This window comes from Sarcophilus harrisii, chromosome 4 (assembly GCF_902635505.1).
Source record: "Sarcophilus harrisii chromosome 4, mSarHar1.11, whole genome shotgun sequence".
In the NCBI taxonomy this organism is placed as follows: domain Eukaryota; kingdom Metazoa; phylum Chordata; class Mammalia; order Dasyuromorphia; family Dasyuridae; genus Sarcophilus; species Sarcophilus harrisii.
Genome location: NC_045429.1, coordinates 137,609,506 through 137,626,843, shown reverse-complemented (window position 1 = coordinate 137,626,843; position 17,338 = coordinate 137,609,506). Strand labels below are relative to the sequence as shown.

Here is a 17,338-nt window from a genome sequence, read left to right as displayed (position 1 = left end):
AAGATGAACTATTTGTTAAAATCATCTCTCCTCTTTCCTTTCTAAATATAGTCAATAGTATAGAACCAGGAACTTTTTCTATTGAAAATGACTTGTATAAGGAAAAGGACCAAAGAAAACATTTCTTTCAGAATTGGTTATTGCAGAATTCTACTAGCCACTTCAAAAAAACAAAACAAAAAACAACAACAAAAAAAAAAAAAAAAAAAAAAAAACACTGTTTATATGGGCTGTGGATAGTGGAAATAGTTTAGTTATTCAGAACCACATACATGGTTAAAAAATTGGTTCCCAGTCCAGAAACCATTTTTTAAAAGAAGAAATTAAACTCAGATCTCTGCGTGTTTTCAGTAAAAATGCTTATTCAATTATTGGGTGATATTCTCTGTAGTGGGATTTAATAGCTACTTCCCCTTTTAGTATATGTTTAGATTATATGCTAGACTTGTTATGCAACTCTAGTAGAATCCATCTAACCTTGCATTATGTGACAGTACTTTCTTTTAAAAAAAAAAAAGTATTTTCTGGAATTGATTCAAGAAAAATATTCCTTTGCAAATTTTCATTTGTCTAAATGTCATTACAAAATCTCATTATAACAAAAAGTCCAATTTTAATTCATAACTTAGTCACTATGATATTTTATAGTTTATTTTTAATCTAATTCAATGAAAGAAAATCCCAGGGCATTCACTTTACTGGGATTTAGTCTGTGAACAATCAAGATCCAACCTTTGAGAGATGGTACTTGTTAAGGAAATGGTCCCTCTTCACAGGAAGACTTCTCCGAGTTAATTGGGCATCATTGTTCCTGAGAAACAAGTTGAAAAAAACAGTTTTATTATCATATGCAACAAATGTGTCCTTATCTACTTCCTCTGGGGTTTGTGGTTCTGATTTTTTCTACTCATATGCTCCATGCAATATGTCTTAAACCAGATATATATAAAGAAATCAGAGAAAAACAGGAGGCACCTAGAACAACTTTTTAGCAATGAATTTTCAGGAAAAGATAACTTTTAGAGATTAATAATTATCAAAAAATCCTCATGATGGAATGTCTGCATAATGAGTTCCCACATTTCCATTGGTACACAGGTCTTTGAAGATTAATTGGAACAGAGAAACACAAGGATCAATACCAGGCTGATTATCTAGTTTAATTCAAATTTTTAGTGTCATCCACTATTGAAAGTTGATTCCTTTATATTTTATAAAATATATTCTCAGGAATGTCTATTTTTGTCAAATTTGAGCACATTAGGGTCAAGGTCTCTAAGTAATATTATAAACAGTGATCTTATATAAACAGAGCCATATTAATCCCGAAAATTCAGTAATTATTTCCTCTGCTGAAAATCTTTGGTGTGTCTAGCTTAATTACATTTCAACATAATCTTTGTAAAATAATTTGAAAATAAACATTTCTTTAAGAAGTATGTCAGAATCACGTACTTAGCTATAAAACTGGATGTCATAAATATTTCAAATTGGAGACCTCAATGAGTATAAGTGTCTTGAGCTGGAGTACACTAGTCACTGAGAAATGGAAGAAGTTTTCATTTTTTGAAATAAGAATAGAATAAAATTAGAAAAAGATCCTTTTCTTTCACAAAACTTTATGGAGAAATGTTTCTATTATCACAACCACAATATATAGCAAAAAGGACTCTGAAGGACAGTTTCAAACTGATTTTGCTGCTAGAGATAATCTATGTGACTTGGATCATATCGCTTCACCTCTCTGGGCCTCATTTTCCTTCACCTGCAAAATGGGTAAGTTGGTCTAGATGATTTATAAAGGCCCATATCCTGCTCTTATCCATGATCCTATGAAAAGCCATCTTCTTTTAATAATACCATTTGACAACTTATTTTAGAAAACAAAGGGTGAAAAATAGTAAAGCAATACACAAAGACAGAAGGAATGAAGAGCATTTTGAACAAAACAAATACAACTCAAGTTTCTAAGTAATAGACAAGTTCCAAATAAATACAACATCAATAACTTGCATGGCTTAGAAATACTTTCTCATTGCAACATGGCACCAAAATAGAAATAAAGAAGACCCATCAACAATGTATACTTTAAATTTACAGCACTAACATGACAAGACTTCAATCAGGGACACAAATTCCCAAAGTTTATGGGAGACATTTAGATAAAATACACACTCTTTTTCTAGAGAACTCAGAGAAAGAGGAAACAGAAAGCTCTAGTCACTCTTAGAGCAGAACTACCTTACATCAACAAGCCCATAATATGTGTGGCAATAAGTAGAGCTACAGACCCAGCCTCCGGATGTGTCAGTCTGCAGGCAAAAGGAGTAGAATATCACTGTTGTGTTATAGTGGAAAGCATCAATTCAAAAAGACACAGAGAGAGGGGGGATGGGTAGGGGAACAGAGAGGAGGAGGAGGGGTTACAATTTGGGCACATGGAACTTTTGAACTGGCATCTTCTCAAAACCAATCAACCAATCAATAAGCATTTATTTTAAGTACCAATAATTTTTTGAGCCTCATGCCAACCACTGTGGCTATAAAGACAAATATTAAATAGTCCCTCTCCTCTAGGGCAGAGGTTTCTAACTAGCTGGTTCAGTGAATAGACCACTGAGTCTAGAGTTAGGAAGACCAAGTTCAAATCTGGTACTTGTTAGTTGTTAGATCTGGGCAAGTCAGTCTTCGTTTCCTCAATTGTAAAATAAAGGTAATAATAAAACCTATCTCCTAGGTTTGTTGTAAGTCTCAAATAAGATATTTGTACAACACTTAGCACGTTGGCTGGCACATAATAGATGCTTAATAAATGCTCCTTTTTTCTTCTTTTCTTTCTCTTTCTTCTTTCCTCAAAAAAGCATTTTGGGTCAGTTTGTCTACAATATGAATTTCAGTAAGTACAAAGACATTCCATCTTATGTAATAAATAAAAATAGGATGAAAAAATGATATTCTGAGCTATGGAACATGGCATTATCTGTGTTCCTCCAACTCTTCATTTATTTCAAGCCCAATACAACATTCTGACTCTTTTCTTTTATTTGCTTTACTACTTTTTTTTCTTTTATATCATTGTCCCATTTAGTTATTTTACTGTTTCTCCTTTCTTCGGACTCCATGCTCCAACAATGAATTGGCAGATGGCACAAAAAGTTTATCTTTAAAAAAACTTTGATGACTAAAAATACTTTCTTTTCAACACAATAAATATACTGTAATCTATCACATTAAGAGACTAGCAGGGCTCTCACATACTTGTCCTTCATAATTCACACATCAGCTGTCATCTCTTGACAATCTAGAAATGAGTGAGGAAAAAGAATCCACAAATCTAAAAAACCTGCTTTTAGCCAAAAAATTTCAATTCCTGTCATCATCAAACTTCTTACCACAGCCTGAAGCACAAGGCACATCTACTAAGTGCCTGGCAAAATCTGTAATTTTTTCTTCCCTACTTACTGAAGTGAGCAGCTACAGGGCAACTAGACAGTTCAGTGGATAGAGTGCTACCCTTAGAAAGAGGGGGACCTGAATTCAAATCAGTTTGGAGTTAGGAAGACTCATCTTCCTGAGTTCAAATCCAGCTTCAGATACTTACTAACTATGTGACCCTGCACAAATCCTGTTTATCTAATTCCTCATCTATAAAATGAGCTGGAGAAGGAAAAGCAATGATTAGGCAACAGCAATGCAACAACAGAAGATAAAAGAAAAGCAGTGAATTATGTTAGATTGTCAGAAGTACAATCCCCATCATGTCTTTGAGCTGGATGTAGAAGGTACTAACAGTCTTTCTTTGATCTTGGATCCCATTTTTCAGGCCCATGGGATATGACCTTTCCATATCAGACTAGCTCCTAATCCAAAGAAATACTTGGTTGTCGTTAGGAGCAATTTTAGCCTAAACTGAAGAGTTGATTATTATTATCAGGAAAACCTAAGAATCATTATTTTTCTATATCTCAGAAGACAATTCTTGCTGTAAGCAGGTCTCTGATGGCCTGAAGTAGATTTTCCAGGCTTATATCTGTCATAGTCATGCAGTCAAAGAAAGTCCAAGACTTCTTGAACATTTCTCAAAGCAAGGATCACTTGCTCTTGAATTAGGTTGCCTAAGGAATATCCCAACAACCAGTCATCACCTGACCAATAGAACTGAAAGTTAACCTATCCCCCAGAGTGACAGATAAACAACCTAAATGTTATCTCTTTTCTCTTCTAACCCTCTTCTTGACAAATTAATGAAAAATGACACATTTCAATTAAAGCATAAGAAAAGGAGGTCAGCAAACTGGCTTACCTTTCCCGGAATAACATCCAATAGATTTTGTTGTAGTATGATTGAGAGAATTCCCCACTGCTTTTTGTGGTTATGATCCATTCTTATTTGAAAGGGATTTAAACTTGATGCTTTGGTTCCTCATTAGCATAATTTCTGGGCTGCTAAGTCCTTCTTTACATAATAGCCAGCAGAATAACCTTAGTATTTTCTTCTAATTAGCATCCTTGCTAGGATTCTTTTTCAAGGCTGATCAGGGAACAGCCAGGAAACCTGCAATGGTATACAAAAGCAAAAGTCCAACCCGGGTACTTGGGTCTATAGTTAGGTGTCTTTAATAGGGGTTGTTCTGATTATCATTTTTCATTCACTAGGAAAAAATGTGAGGAAAATAACTAGTAAAATATCCAGGAAACACATTTTTAATGAATTCATAATGATGCCTTCATGAAAAGGTTAGCTTTTCCTATAACCCTAAAGTGTATCCAAAGAGCCACCTAGTGGTTAAAAAAATTCAAGTACAATATTTAGTTTGATAAGAGTAACTATTCTTCATAATTCAAATGAATAAATATTTGTTAAATATCTACTATATGTTTGCTTAATCCATCACTACCTTACAGAAAACGATCTCTAACTCTGCTCAAATGTTTCTCCTTTGCACACTTATTTCTACATAGGTCCTAACTTATCCTTTCCTCTTCCTCCTCCTTCACCCCCATTAGATTGTTACCTCCTTGCCCTTTTGTTATCTCCTAGTACCAAGCACTCCAACTACCAAGCACATAGCATATGTGTTAAAATGTCTGTGTAATTGAAATAAATTTCTACTAGAGACCCAATGTGGAATTGAATGCATTGCCATGTAGAATGGAAAATCATCATGATAGGATCTGAATTCAAATCCTAAACTTTGCCATCAGTATGATTTTGGGTAAGTCCCTTCAACACTCTAGACTTTCCAATTCCTGTTTAAAAAAACAAAAACAAAAACAAAAACAAAAAAAAAAAAAAAAAAAAGGTTTCCCACATAGTGGGCCAGTTGTTTTGACTTGAGTCTTGCCACAGGACTCTGAGAATAAGTGTGAGGCTGATGACTTTGAACTCTACCTCACTTCAATCCAATCACTTGCAAACTAAGATAAAACCTTGCAATCAACAAAAAACAACTTTCACTTCTATCTGTAAAATTAAGATGTTGAACTAGCTGGTCTCTATAATTCCTTTATGATCCTATGATCTAGATTGAATTCATTTCTGATGTCACTGAAATATTTTCTAAAGTTACTAAATCTAAATTGTACACCCCCTCGCCAAAAAAAAAAAAAAAAAAATTGTTTCTGTGACTAAGCTAGTAACAGAATTTTTATGAGTATCTGAGTCAAATCAAGAAATTGGACAAGATGATTTCTAAAGTGCTTCCAGGTCTAAATTTATGATTCAGCATGAAGTATCTTGTATCAGGCCATTTAATTTATACCACTTCAACAATTTTGAGTTAATACAGAATGTTTATATTGTATTTAATTTATACTTTAACATACTTAACATGTATTGGTCAATCTGCAATGGGGGAGGAGGGGATGGAGGGAAGGAGGGGAAAAATTGGAACAAAAGATTTGGCAATTGTCAATGCTATAAAATTACCCATGCATATAACTTGTAAATAAAAAGCTATAATAATTTAAAAAAAAAAGAGTTAATACAGAGGCAGCTAGGTGGCACAAAGGATAGAGCACCAGCCCTGAAGTCAGGAAGACCTGAGTTCAAATTTAACCTCAGACACTTAATACTTCCTAACTGTGTGACCCTGGGCAAGTCACTTAACCCCAATTGCTTCAGCAAAAAAGCAAAAAAAAAAATTATTTTAATTCTATTGTGTTAAATTTTAACTGATCGACTCCCTCCCTACTTGACCTCAGTACACAACTTTTCTTTATTTCTTCCCTTTGATATATGTGTTCTAAGGTTTCTCAACTGCCCTTTAAATGAACCCAAAGATAATAATAATAATGATCAATATTTATGTAACACTTTAAAGTCTGCAAAGTGCTTTATATGTATTCTTTCATTTGGTCCTTGCATCAGCCCTGTTGAAATAGGTGCTATTTTTATCCTCATTTTTTTGGATCAGGAAATGTCTCTTTTGAGTCAGAAAGACTGAGCAATTTGCTTAGGATCCCATAACTAACAATGATCTAGAATGGATTTGAACTTGAACGCTCTTGACTCTAGCTCTGGTCACTCAAAAGTGACTCATGCTTCACTTTTGTTTCTAATTAACGTTCTGACTCTACCCATTCCCTCTATTTTTTATCTCCTTATTCTTTCCAACTTGTCTCATCTTCTACTCAAGGGAGATCAAATTGATTAAAATTTCTAAAATATTGTCCTATACATGACTCGGATTTCTTTTCATGATATTAAAATTTTGTTGTGACCAGTATTGCTGGATATGAATGCCATCAGTGAAAGCTTACAAATCTTAATGTTTCACAAATTATTTTTCTTCTAATTGATTTGACCTCATAAACTTGTACAGCTAGAAATAATCATTTAGTTTAATTTTTTTTGATTTAAAGATGTTTTTTAAAATAGTTTCTTGTGGTTTTCTAATAGAAAAGGAGGAGCAATATGGGTTAGATGATAAAAAGTTGAATGAAAAGATGTAAACAGCAGTCAAATCAACAAGGATTTATCAAGTCTTTACTTGTGCCAAGGAGCAAATGGAAATAGCAAATGTCCTATAGCTTATGGAGAAATCCATATACTATGGACTGTGAACATCTTTATCCATGCTGATTCCTCAATAAATCTCCCTCTGTCCATAGTACTTCCTAGAATTTTTTCAAATAAAATTCCCTTTATGTCCCTAGAAACTTAATTTTCTTTTTTCCGGAAGCATGGAAAAGATAGGTGGCTTTCTCCCCATAAGACAACTAGTATTTAGGGATCACCAGAGACAGAGTATTAGAGGCAGCCTGAAGATAGTATCATCTATGTATCTATCCATCCATCTAACCATATGTAGCAGTTCTTTTCCTTTTCTGACTTTTAATTTAAAGCTGTTATGATTGGATTTGCAAAACTTCAGGCAAAAAGTATTTTTAGAAAAATAATTTTATTGATATTTTTTGTTTTATATTACCTACAGCTGCCAATCTTCCCAATTCCCATTACAAACAATATGACAAAGAACAAAAAAAGGAGGAAATAAAGCCACTTCAACAAAATTTACTATTAATCTGACATCATTTATAGGGTTACATTCCCATAATCCCCCACCTCATCAAAGAATAGGGATGAGGCGGTACTTTCTGCTATTTCTCCCTAAGGACCCATTTTTTGTATTATAATTTTAGAAAATTGTTTCAATAGTTTTTGTGTTCCTTTCATTTACAGTTATTAAACTGACAGATTCTGCTTTCTTTTCTTTAGTTTTTTATGTCTTTCCATGTTTCTTAGCATTTATTATTTTCATTTTTTATAATACAATGATATTGTCTTATATTCATGTGTCATGTGTTTAGTCATTTCCTAATCAATAGGCTTCTACCTGATATCTACTTTGTGTTACTTCAAAAAGTGCTTCTATAAATATGTTGATTTACAACTTGACATTGGCATATGACTATCAGCAGAGTAAATAGGTCAAAAAGAATGGAAAGTAAATACATTTTTACCAGCTCTACTTAATTTTATTTTATTACTGGTTAGGAGTTTGCCATTCTTACATTTATACCATGATCAGGAAATCCAAATTCCATTTTCTGGTGTCATTTTTTTAACCAGCTATTTTCTTTCAAGATATGTTTTTTGTCTTTTTAAGCCCTCGGTTTAATTGGTCGACAGTGAGGCAAAGTAACTTGTACTCCAAGAATTTCATGATTATCTATTTATCTACATCTCTTATTGTTACATACACACACACACACACACATATATATATATATATATATATAATGAGGCTTTTGCATATACCCAAAACACCTAAGATAGAGACATCCCCACTTGCACTCATGGAAGAAGTCTTGCATAGTCAAAACGACCTGTTTCTTTAAATCCACCTGACTGAGGCACAGTGGCCATCTCTTTCAGTGGCATCCAGAGATGAATGTCTCAGGTATAAACTAAATTGGTTGTGGAAGAGATCCTCCAGATTCCCCTCCTCCTTATGTCCTGTGATCTCAATAAATAGTCCTGGGATTTCAGCATTGTTTTGTTTATTGTTATCTAGTTTTATGCATAGGGAAAAGAGTCCCACACCTGGGAGAGAAAGTCACAACATTGATGAAACTTAGAATGAAGCTCAGAAGGCTAAATGTTGCAGCCAGCTCAGCAGAACTGAGAAGCCTAGGACCTTTGTACTTGGAATATGAAAAAATTTAGTTTATAAAAATTAGTTTAGTTATAAATTTGTGCCCCAGGTTTATTTGCAAGTTTATTCTTATTATACATTTAAAATAAATACTCCTTTTAAAAAGTTTATCTAATTATTAAAATTTAAATGAAATCAGGTACTTTGGCCCCTAAAATTAAAATAAAAGAATCAGCAGGGATCTATGTCAAAGGCAGAGAAGTCTTCCTCTCTCAAATCCTCTCTTTTCAATCTATCCTTTAAACATCTTCCAAATGCTACTTCTAATGTACATATCAGACCATTTCACCTTCCTGTTCAAAAACTTTCAGAAACTTTCTGATATGTCTTTGAGTTGCTATATGTAAAGGGCTGAAACTCTGAACAGATGCACTTGGACAACCAAGCACTTAAGGCTAATACTTATTGGACAATACTCTATTAGCATATTCTTGGAAAATGGCCCTTCTTACTATTCTGTGCTGGCTCCATTTTTTGGTGTATACAGAGAATTGTAGGAGGAATTAGAGGGTGGAGTAAGACAAGCCAGAGTTACTTTTAGGGGGGGAGAAGAAAAAAAGAAGGTGTGGAGATTGCTGTGTTCATTCCCTTCAATTCTATCCCTAAGACCAAGAAAAAAACCAAGGACTTTTGCTGACCCTGACTCCAACTGATTCTAAGGCATCCAAGGTGCTAACTCAGCCTTCACAACTATATGAGTGTGTGTGTATGTGTGTGTGTATACGTGTGTGTATATATATATGTATGTATGTATGCATGTAGACATTTATTAATATATTTGAAATTTAGAATTCTATATGTTCTATACCACTTAATTGCTTAAATTTCACATTAATCTCAATAGCTGCCTGATGATAAACAATGGGGATTTTTTTAAGAAATGAAAAAAAACTACATTTAGAAATTTAAAAAAATACAATCACCATAAAAATTAAAAAAAAAAACATTTTAAATTAGAAACTCCCAAATAAAGTCTTTTGGCATGCAAAAAAAATGACTTTTTAAAAAGGAACTATGTATCAATGCAAGCCAAATCTTTGAGTATGTGAATTTGATCCAAGATACAAACCTGTTTGCTTCAGGCTTGTAAATTAGCAAAATAAGGGGTATAAGATCTTGGGCCCTTCAGTTGCTCAACTTTCAAAAGCATGACTTGGTTTTTAAGATGAATCAATTAAATATTCCAAATCCAAGCATAGTTATGACCTATCTTACTCTAATTCTGCTTATCTCAAGGCTAATCAAGAAAAAGCATATAAGTTCTTACTCATGTTATCAACCTGGATACAGTTAGTTTCGCAAAGAGAAATCTAAAAAATCTACTCCTACAGCATCAGGATAGAGTCTTAAATTTAACAATAAGAGGAACTTGAAAGACCAACTAATTCAATTCCCTCATTTTACAAGTGAGTACATTAAGGTCAATATACGGGCTTATGTGACAAGACAGAACTTAACTGCAGGATTTTGTAGGCCAAAACTATGACTTTTCGCACTATGCCATAATTCCTCTCCTTACTCTACAGTAGTGAGCTGATCATCATAACTACCAAAGATCTTATCAGGAGGATGAACTTGAAAACTCTGTAGCTATGGAAACAGAATCTCAGAGAAAGCCTGGATGGCCATGTATACATTTCAGACACTTAAGTTTCATACTTCTTCAGAGTTGAAAGGTTTTTTTGGGGGGAGGGAGGAAAAATAGAATAGAATAAACATTTTAATCCTTTTAAATTCTATTTCTAATCCTATTTTAACTCTATGACTTTTTTCACAGGCTTATAACATTTATGAGAAGTATATGAATGAATTCAGATCTTCTTTTCTCTGGATCTATCGATGTGTCATTATCATGTGTCCAAAGGAGAACTAATTTAAAGAGGTTTTTAATACTGAAAAAAAAAGGTTAAAATTGTCATAACTCTACCTTATATTGGAATAAGGTACTATAATAATGTACTATTTTCAAAAGCCAAGAATTTATACCCAATATGAAGAAGAGTCAGTTAGTCTAGTAATATTTATTAAGTTTTTACCATATGCCAGGCATTGGGGATAAAAAAAAAATAAACATTAAAAATAGTCCTTGCTCTTAAAGGGTGTTCAGCAAAATGAAGGAGACAACATGAAAACTATATACAAACAAGATATTTAGAGGATAAATTGGGCTGATCTCAGAGGGAAGATATAAAGATTAAGAGGGACTAGGAAAAGCTCCTTGCAGAAAGTAGAGTTTTTAACTGAGACTCTAAGGAAATTGGCAAAACTAGAATGCAGAGATGAGGAAAGAAAGAGATATAGCCATAGGGGACAGCGAGTGAAAATGCCCAGAAAAGGAAGATGGAGCATGATGTGTGAAGAAGAACAGAGACCAGGTTTTGCTGGGACATGGAGCATGTGAATGGAATTAAAGGACAAGAAATTTTAAGAAGACTAGAAAGGTTGGAGAGAGTCAGGTCATGAAGGACTCTGAAAGACAAATTGAAGGCAGCAAAAAACAGTCATTAAATTTATTCTTAATGTAAATTTTGGAGGAATGAGTATCCATATAACTGCCTTTACAGACACTTTGGTTGAATGATTTTCTTTTGTTTAATTGCTTATGGGGAGAAGAAAGAGAATAAGTATTTATATAGTGCCTACTATATTTCAGGTTAAGCTGTTTTAATTGATTATTATTTATTGGTAAATTATTATTTATTACTAAGTTCATTTTTTCAATTATTATCTCATTTTTACAATTTTTTACAACTATCTCATTTGAGCCTTACAAAAATATAGAAAGATTATTATTATTAGACTAATTTTACAATTCAGAAACTGAAGCAAATAGAATTTAATATAGATAGAGATTAACAGGGTCACAAATATAAATGTCAGAGGCCATTTTGAACTCAGATCTCCCTAACTAAGTCCAGCATTCCAGTTGAATATTTGGTAACAATCAGTAAATCTACAAATGTTTTCTGAGCATCTACTTCATTCAGTGCATTGTAGCAGGTGTCGGCTCATTTTTGGACCCCTTTTTCCTATATATAAACCATTTAATCTAACCATTTAATCTAGACTAAGAATGTGAAAGTTGCTATGTAAGCTAAATCGATGTATTTGCTGCTCTCCTTCTGTAACTGATTCTCATGCCACTAGCAGCCTAGCATTCTTACTCAAACCCCAACCCCTATTGTCCCTCTTCTAAGTTAGATTTCCCCTTATTTTTACTTTATAGAAATGTTATAGTATTCAATTATAAAAGCAAATATTCTCACACACACACACACACACATAATCTAGGAAAACATGAGAAGCCATTGAGTGAGAAATGGTTGAACCAATTAATATTGAATGCAATATAATATTATTGCATTGTAAGAAATTATGAGAGAGCATGTCATCATGTATAAAGAACCAGTCCTCTTTTTTAACTTTTTATTTTCAAAACATACGCACAGATATTTTTCAACATTGACCCTTGCACAGCCTTGTGTTTCAGATTTTTCCCTCCTTCTCCCCACTCCCTTCCCTAGATAGCAATCAATCTATTGTTACACATGTTAAAATATATGTTAAATCCAATATGTGTAAACATATTTATACAATTCTCTTGCTGCACAAGAAAAATCAGATAAAAAAGAAAGGAAAATGAATAAGAAAATAAAATGCAAGCAAACAACAATAAAGTGAGAATGTTGTAATCCACAATCAGTTCCCACAGTCCTCTCTCTGGATGTAGATGGCTCCCTTCATCACAAAATCATTGTAACTGGCATCAATCATCTCATTATTGGAAAGCGCCATGTTCATAAGAATTGATCAACCTATAATACTGATGAAGAACCCGGATGACCTACTGGACTATGTGATCTTAGCTAATAATTTATCTTTTTGCTACCCCAAAAAATATTCTAAGGGTTACCTTTATAAATAAAAATAAAATAAATTTCAGAGTCATTATTGATATACTTTAATGGAATAAGCTTCTTTGTTGAAATTCATTTCCATACAAATAATGAAAAGAAATGAATAATATGAAAAATTCGCAGACATATTTGAAGACCTGTATTAACTGATAAAGAATAAATAGAATCAGGAGAATGATATATTCAATGATGATAATAATAATACAAATGGTAAAAACATCAAAAGGCAATTGAATTCCCATGCACTATAATGATTGAACTTTTGCTTTGTTACAAAAGAGGATTCTGTGGGAGAGTTCTAAAGGGAAATAATTGTGGCATAGGAAAATATGCAATAAAGCTAAAAGATTTTTTAAATTAAATTATGAGAAATTTTGAAACTGAGTTTCAATGAAGTATTTTTATGATCTGAAATTATAAGACTTTTGCCAAAAATATTGTTAAGATTTATAATTGGATGTCAGGGAAATATGTAATTAATTCTTCACTTAGTAGGAAGTTATAGCCATATTTCCATGTGGGATTATATCTAGAACTAGACTTTTGTCCCCAAAACAAAGTAGGTGGAACTGGGAAGAAAATACAACTAAAACTGAACTATCTACAATCAACCAAGAAAAGTCAAGAAAATTCTCAAGATGCCACATGACTTCTTGATAGGGGGTTTTCAGGGAAGTATAATGTCATAAGTATTTTTTATTGTCAATTTTTATTATCAATTCCTCTACTCATCCCTCTGATCCTATATCCTTCCTGTTGGTCTTGTTTTGTGACCTCAAAATCAATCCTGAACCAATTAATTCAGGATTAGACTTTCCCCAAGTGACTTGAGATGAGCTTTTCATTTACAAGTGTATGTATATACATCAGGACCAACAGGAATGGTATAGGATCAGGGGTATGAGTAGAGGAGTTGACAGCAAGAGACACCTCAACCTCAAAAAAAATGGAGCAAAAGGAAAAAGATCTACGAAATGATGCTTTGATTATGTATGAAGGTGAAGTATGAAAATGAGCAAAATAACTCATTACTGAAAAAAAAATTGAGGTTGTCTGCAAAGTAAAAGGTTGTAGGTTAAGGACATTAAGGGAAGTAGAGTAATGTGATTTACTTGATACAGACTCAAATAGTTTCTGTGGAAAGTGTTATAAAAAGCTGCTCAGATAGAACCAGGAGATCATTGTACACAGCAGCAAGATTATATTATGATCAATTCTGATGAATGCGGCTCTTCTCAACAATGAGATGATTCAGGCCAGTTCCAATGACCTTGTGATACAGAGAGCCATCTATACCCAGAGAGAAGAAGGGAGGAAGGTGGGGTCAAAGCAGGAGTCAAAGCCTGAGATATTGGGGAAGGGTAGAGAATTGGGGGATCTTATAAAACTAGAAAATGAATTTAAAAGCGTCACAGAAAGAACTAGAAGATGCAACTATGTACTAGTCCTGTGCTAAGCCCTGGTGATGGATCAAAAACTGAAACAGTGCTGCTCTTCTAGAACCTTACTAGTCCTCAGATTACTCATCTATAAAAAAATAAAAATAAAAAAAAGAAGAGGTTGGACTAAATTCTAAGATTCCTTCCAGATTTACTTCCTATGACCAATGAGAAGATTAGTATATATAACATGAAGGTTTAGAGAAATTGTATTTGGACTCAAACATACTATCTGAGTTACTTGGGCTTGCAAAGTTGACATGTGAAAATCTAACCTCAAAGGAATTATGCAAACAGCTATCTTTAAGAGAAAAAAAAAAAAAAAAAAAAAAGAGGAATTCATTGACAAAACCTTGAAAGGCAAACTGAAATGTCAAACATAAGTATAAAAATGCAGGTGGTTAGCTTGACTATATCTATCAGTTCAGGAGTCATTTATTTTTTCATCCTACTACAATTCCCCTAATACTTCCTGATCTATGGATGTTTTTCAAATCAATACATAGATTCCAGTCTATGGAATCATGTAATTGTACAGTGTAAGTGACATTTTTCTCTAGCCCTGGCTACTGAACTTCTTAAAGAAATAATAGATCTAAACATTAAAATACTCAGTCAAGAAAATAAATGTAGCATCTTTCACCTTTCAAATAATATTCCAAAATGTTGACACTACTTTCAAAAATTCAGCTAATTCAGTAAAAATTTCATCTAAATTAGTTTTACAGGTTAAATACAGCAACATAAGTGAAATTTAAATGCCAGGTTTTACATGTACATACCTTAGCAAAAAACAGAGGGTAGTAAGGTACGTTTGAGTTCTAAAGTCTTCAATAGCATATATTATATTAATTTTTCTGCTAATTCTTAGAAGACTTCTATTAAATTCAAGAAACAATGGGGAAGGCTGCCTCCTGCTAATTTAACAGTTATAATTTCCCATGGAATGAAACTAAAGACTATATAGCCTGCTGCATGAAAAAAAAAATTCCATTATGTCCTATGAATGTGAATTCAAAATTGTTTTTAAAATTATTCTAAGAACACATTAACTTCTCTCTCTGGATGATTAGTGATTAATTCTTACACCTTTCTCAAAGTATAGAATTACAGCAAGACTTAGTTTTTTGCTTGTTAAAAATAAATTAATGAATAAAGGAACAGATTCAGCTATAAGAAAATAATATGGTGTTGGGTTTGGGATTTGTTGTCAAGTTTAATTTTTGCCCTTTTTTCCTATGCCCATATGTGGGGTGCTTTCACTTGGAAATAGCAGTCAAATTAATCTTTCATTGTGTCACATAGTATTAAATTGCCAAACCACTTTAAACACTTATGATATCATAACTATATTTAATACTTGCATAGCTATAACCTAAAGGCCATGAGATATGTCTCCTTAATGCTTTCTTATGCTCTTAATGTTAATAATGATGATTTGCCATTCTTTTATAATTTAGTATGAGCAGTAAGTTGGCATGCATAACTGGTGAAAGCTAGAAGAACAAAAAGGGGGAGAGAGGCAAGGAATAAACAAGTATCTGAATTCTACTTTGGTCATTTTATTTCACAGGTTTGCAGTTTTCAAAATGTATTAGTTCTGGAGCTATTCAATTTGATACTGAGTGGCCACATATAGGGGAAGGTGCAAACTATTGCTTTATGGGCTGGATGCCTATAAAATTTCTTCCATCATTGGCATTCTGTGGTTGTAATCTATGAATATGTTTCTCATTACCAAGTTCAAAAATAATACATAACTCACTTTATCTCCCAATTCTCTTTATATCAACAGAGGAAAGATGTAAACAACAACTCATAACAATAACCAAATCAATCTCTAACTGAATACTTCTAGAACTAATAAATCTTGAGGGCCGTAAACCTGTGAAATAGAATGGCCAAAATAGACCTCAGATACTTGCTTATTCCTTAGCTCTCTTTCCCTTTTCCCTCTCTGCTCCCCATTATTTTATACTTCCAAAGTTAGATCTTTGATGCCTTCAGAATATATGATTTGAGGCAAATCATTTAGGTTCATGTCTTCATCTGTAAGACAAGAGAGTTGAAGTGGATGATCTCTAACAGCTCATCTAACATAAAATCATATGATATCCTCTAGAGGAATTAAGCTTAGAGGGAAAAGAATCTCTAAATTTCCTTCAAACTCAGATCAATACCTCCTTCTACATGTGAACTTCCCTGATCATCTGGACTGCTAGAGCTACCCCCACCCTCCTCAAAATTACTTTGGGATTTTATTGACTGTATATATTTATTTGTGCATGCTCCTTGAGGGTAGGGATTGTTTTAGTTAATAGTCGATAAATACTTCACTACTACTATGTGATAGACACTTCCCAAAATTATGGATACAAAGTTTAAAAATTTAAAAAAACAGTTACTGCCCTCAAAGAGTTTATAATTTCATTTATAACCCAAAGAGTAAGGCAATACACAAAAGGAAACTGAAGGAGTATGGAGAGTAGGAAGATATATGGACATATGAGAAGTCCAAAAACAGTGAAATTGGGGGAAATTTATCCAAAGAGCCGAGTACAATGCTTGTGTTGGTATTCAATTATGCCCTACTCTTTCATTTGGGGTTTTCTTGGCAAAGATATTAAAATGGTTTGCCATGTCCTTCTTCAGCCTATTTTATAGATGAGGTTACCGAGGCAAACAGGGTTAAATAACTTGTTCAAAGTCACACAGCTAGTAAGTAAGGACATATCTTAACTTAGGAAGAAAAAGTCTTCCTGACTTCAGGTCTGGCACTCAATCTGTTGTACCACCTAGCTTGCAGGTATTTATAAATCAGTTCATCAATACAGCCCCCAAGATAGTCCCTACCCTCAAGAAACTCATAATCTAATAAGGGAGACAATAGGCAAACAAATAGGTACAAACAAGCTACATACATGATAAATAGGGAATAATTAGCAGAGCAAAGATACTAAAGGGTTGGGAAAGGCTTTTTTTTTTTTTTAAGTTGGAATTTTAGTTGGGAAGTCAAGAGAAGCCAGTAGGTGGAGATGAGAAAGGACAGCATTCCAGGGAGGGGATATAGCCAGAGAAAATGCTTTGTTGGTTGATTTATTGGCAGAACCCCAGAATCTTTAAAGTGGAAGGAGACCCAATAGCCATCTTATCCAATCCACATCAGAAAAAAATCCACATTGTAACATATCTGACTAGTGGTCCTCACGATGTTTCCTTTGGTCTACTCACAGAACAATGCAAATGACCTCTTTCAATTACTGCTTATGATTCCATATTTAAGCATATCCAACTGATTGATAGAAGATAAGAATCTTTCAGT

General features: G+C 33.3%; 1 protein-coding gene across 3 annotated transcripts in view; it reads right to left on the bottom strand.

Annotated features, from left to right (window-relative positions):
• The window catches only part of IPCEF1 (interaction protein for cytohesin exchange factors 1), a 203,894-nt gene that overhangs the window by 116,708 nt on the left and 69,848 nt on the right, over positions 1-17,338 (bottom strand). Inside the window, exons 1-3 of one of the 3 annotated variants that reach the window (XM_031937589.1) lie at positions 10,119-10,232; positions 4,304-4,555; positions 733-811 (exon numbers count right to left, since the gene is read on the bottom strand). The gene's annotated coding sequence lies outside the window, so the exon portion shown is untranslated. Of the gene's footprint in view, positions 1-732; positions 812-4,303; positions 4,556-10,118; positions 10,233-17,338 lie in introns of those variants that run through there. The other 2 variants (XM_031937588.1, XM_031937590.1) reach the window with 2 other exon arrangements.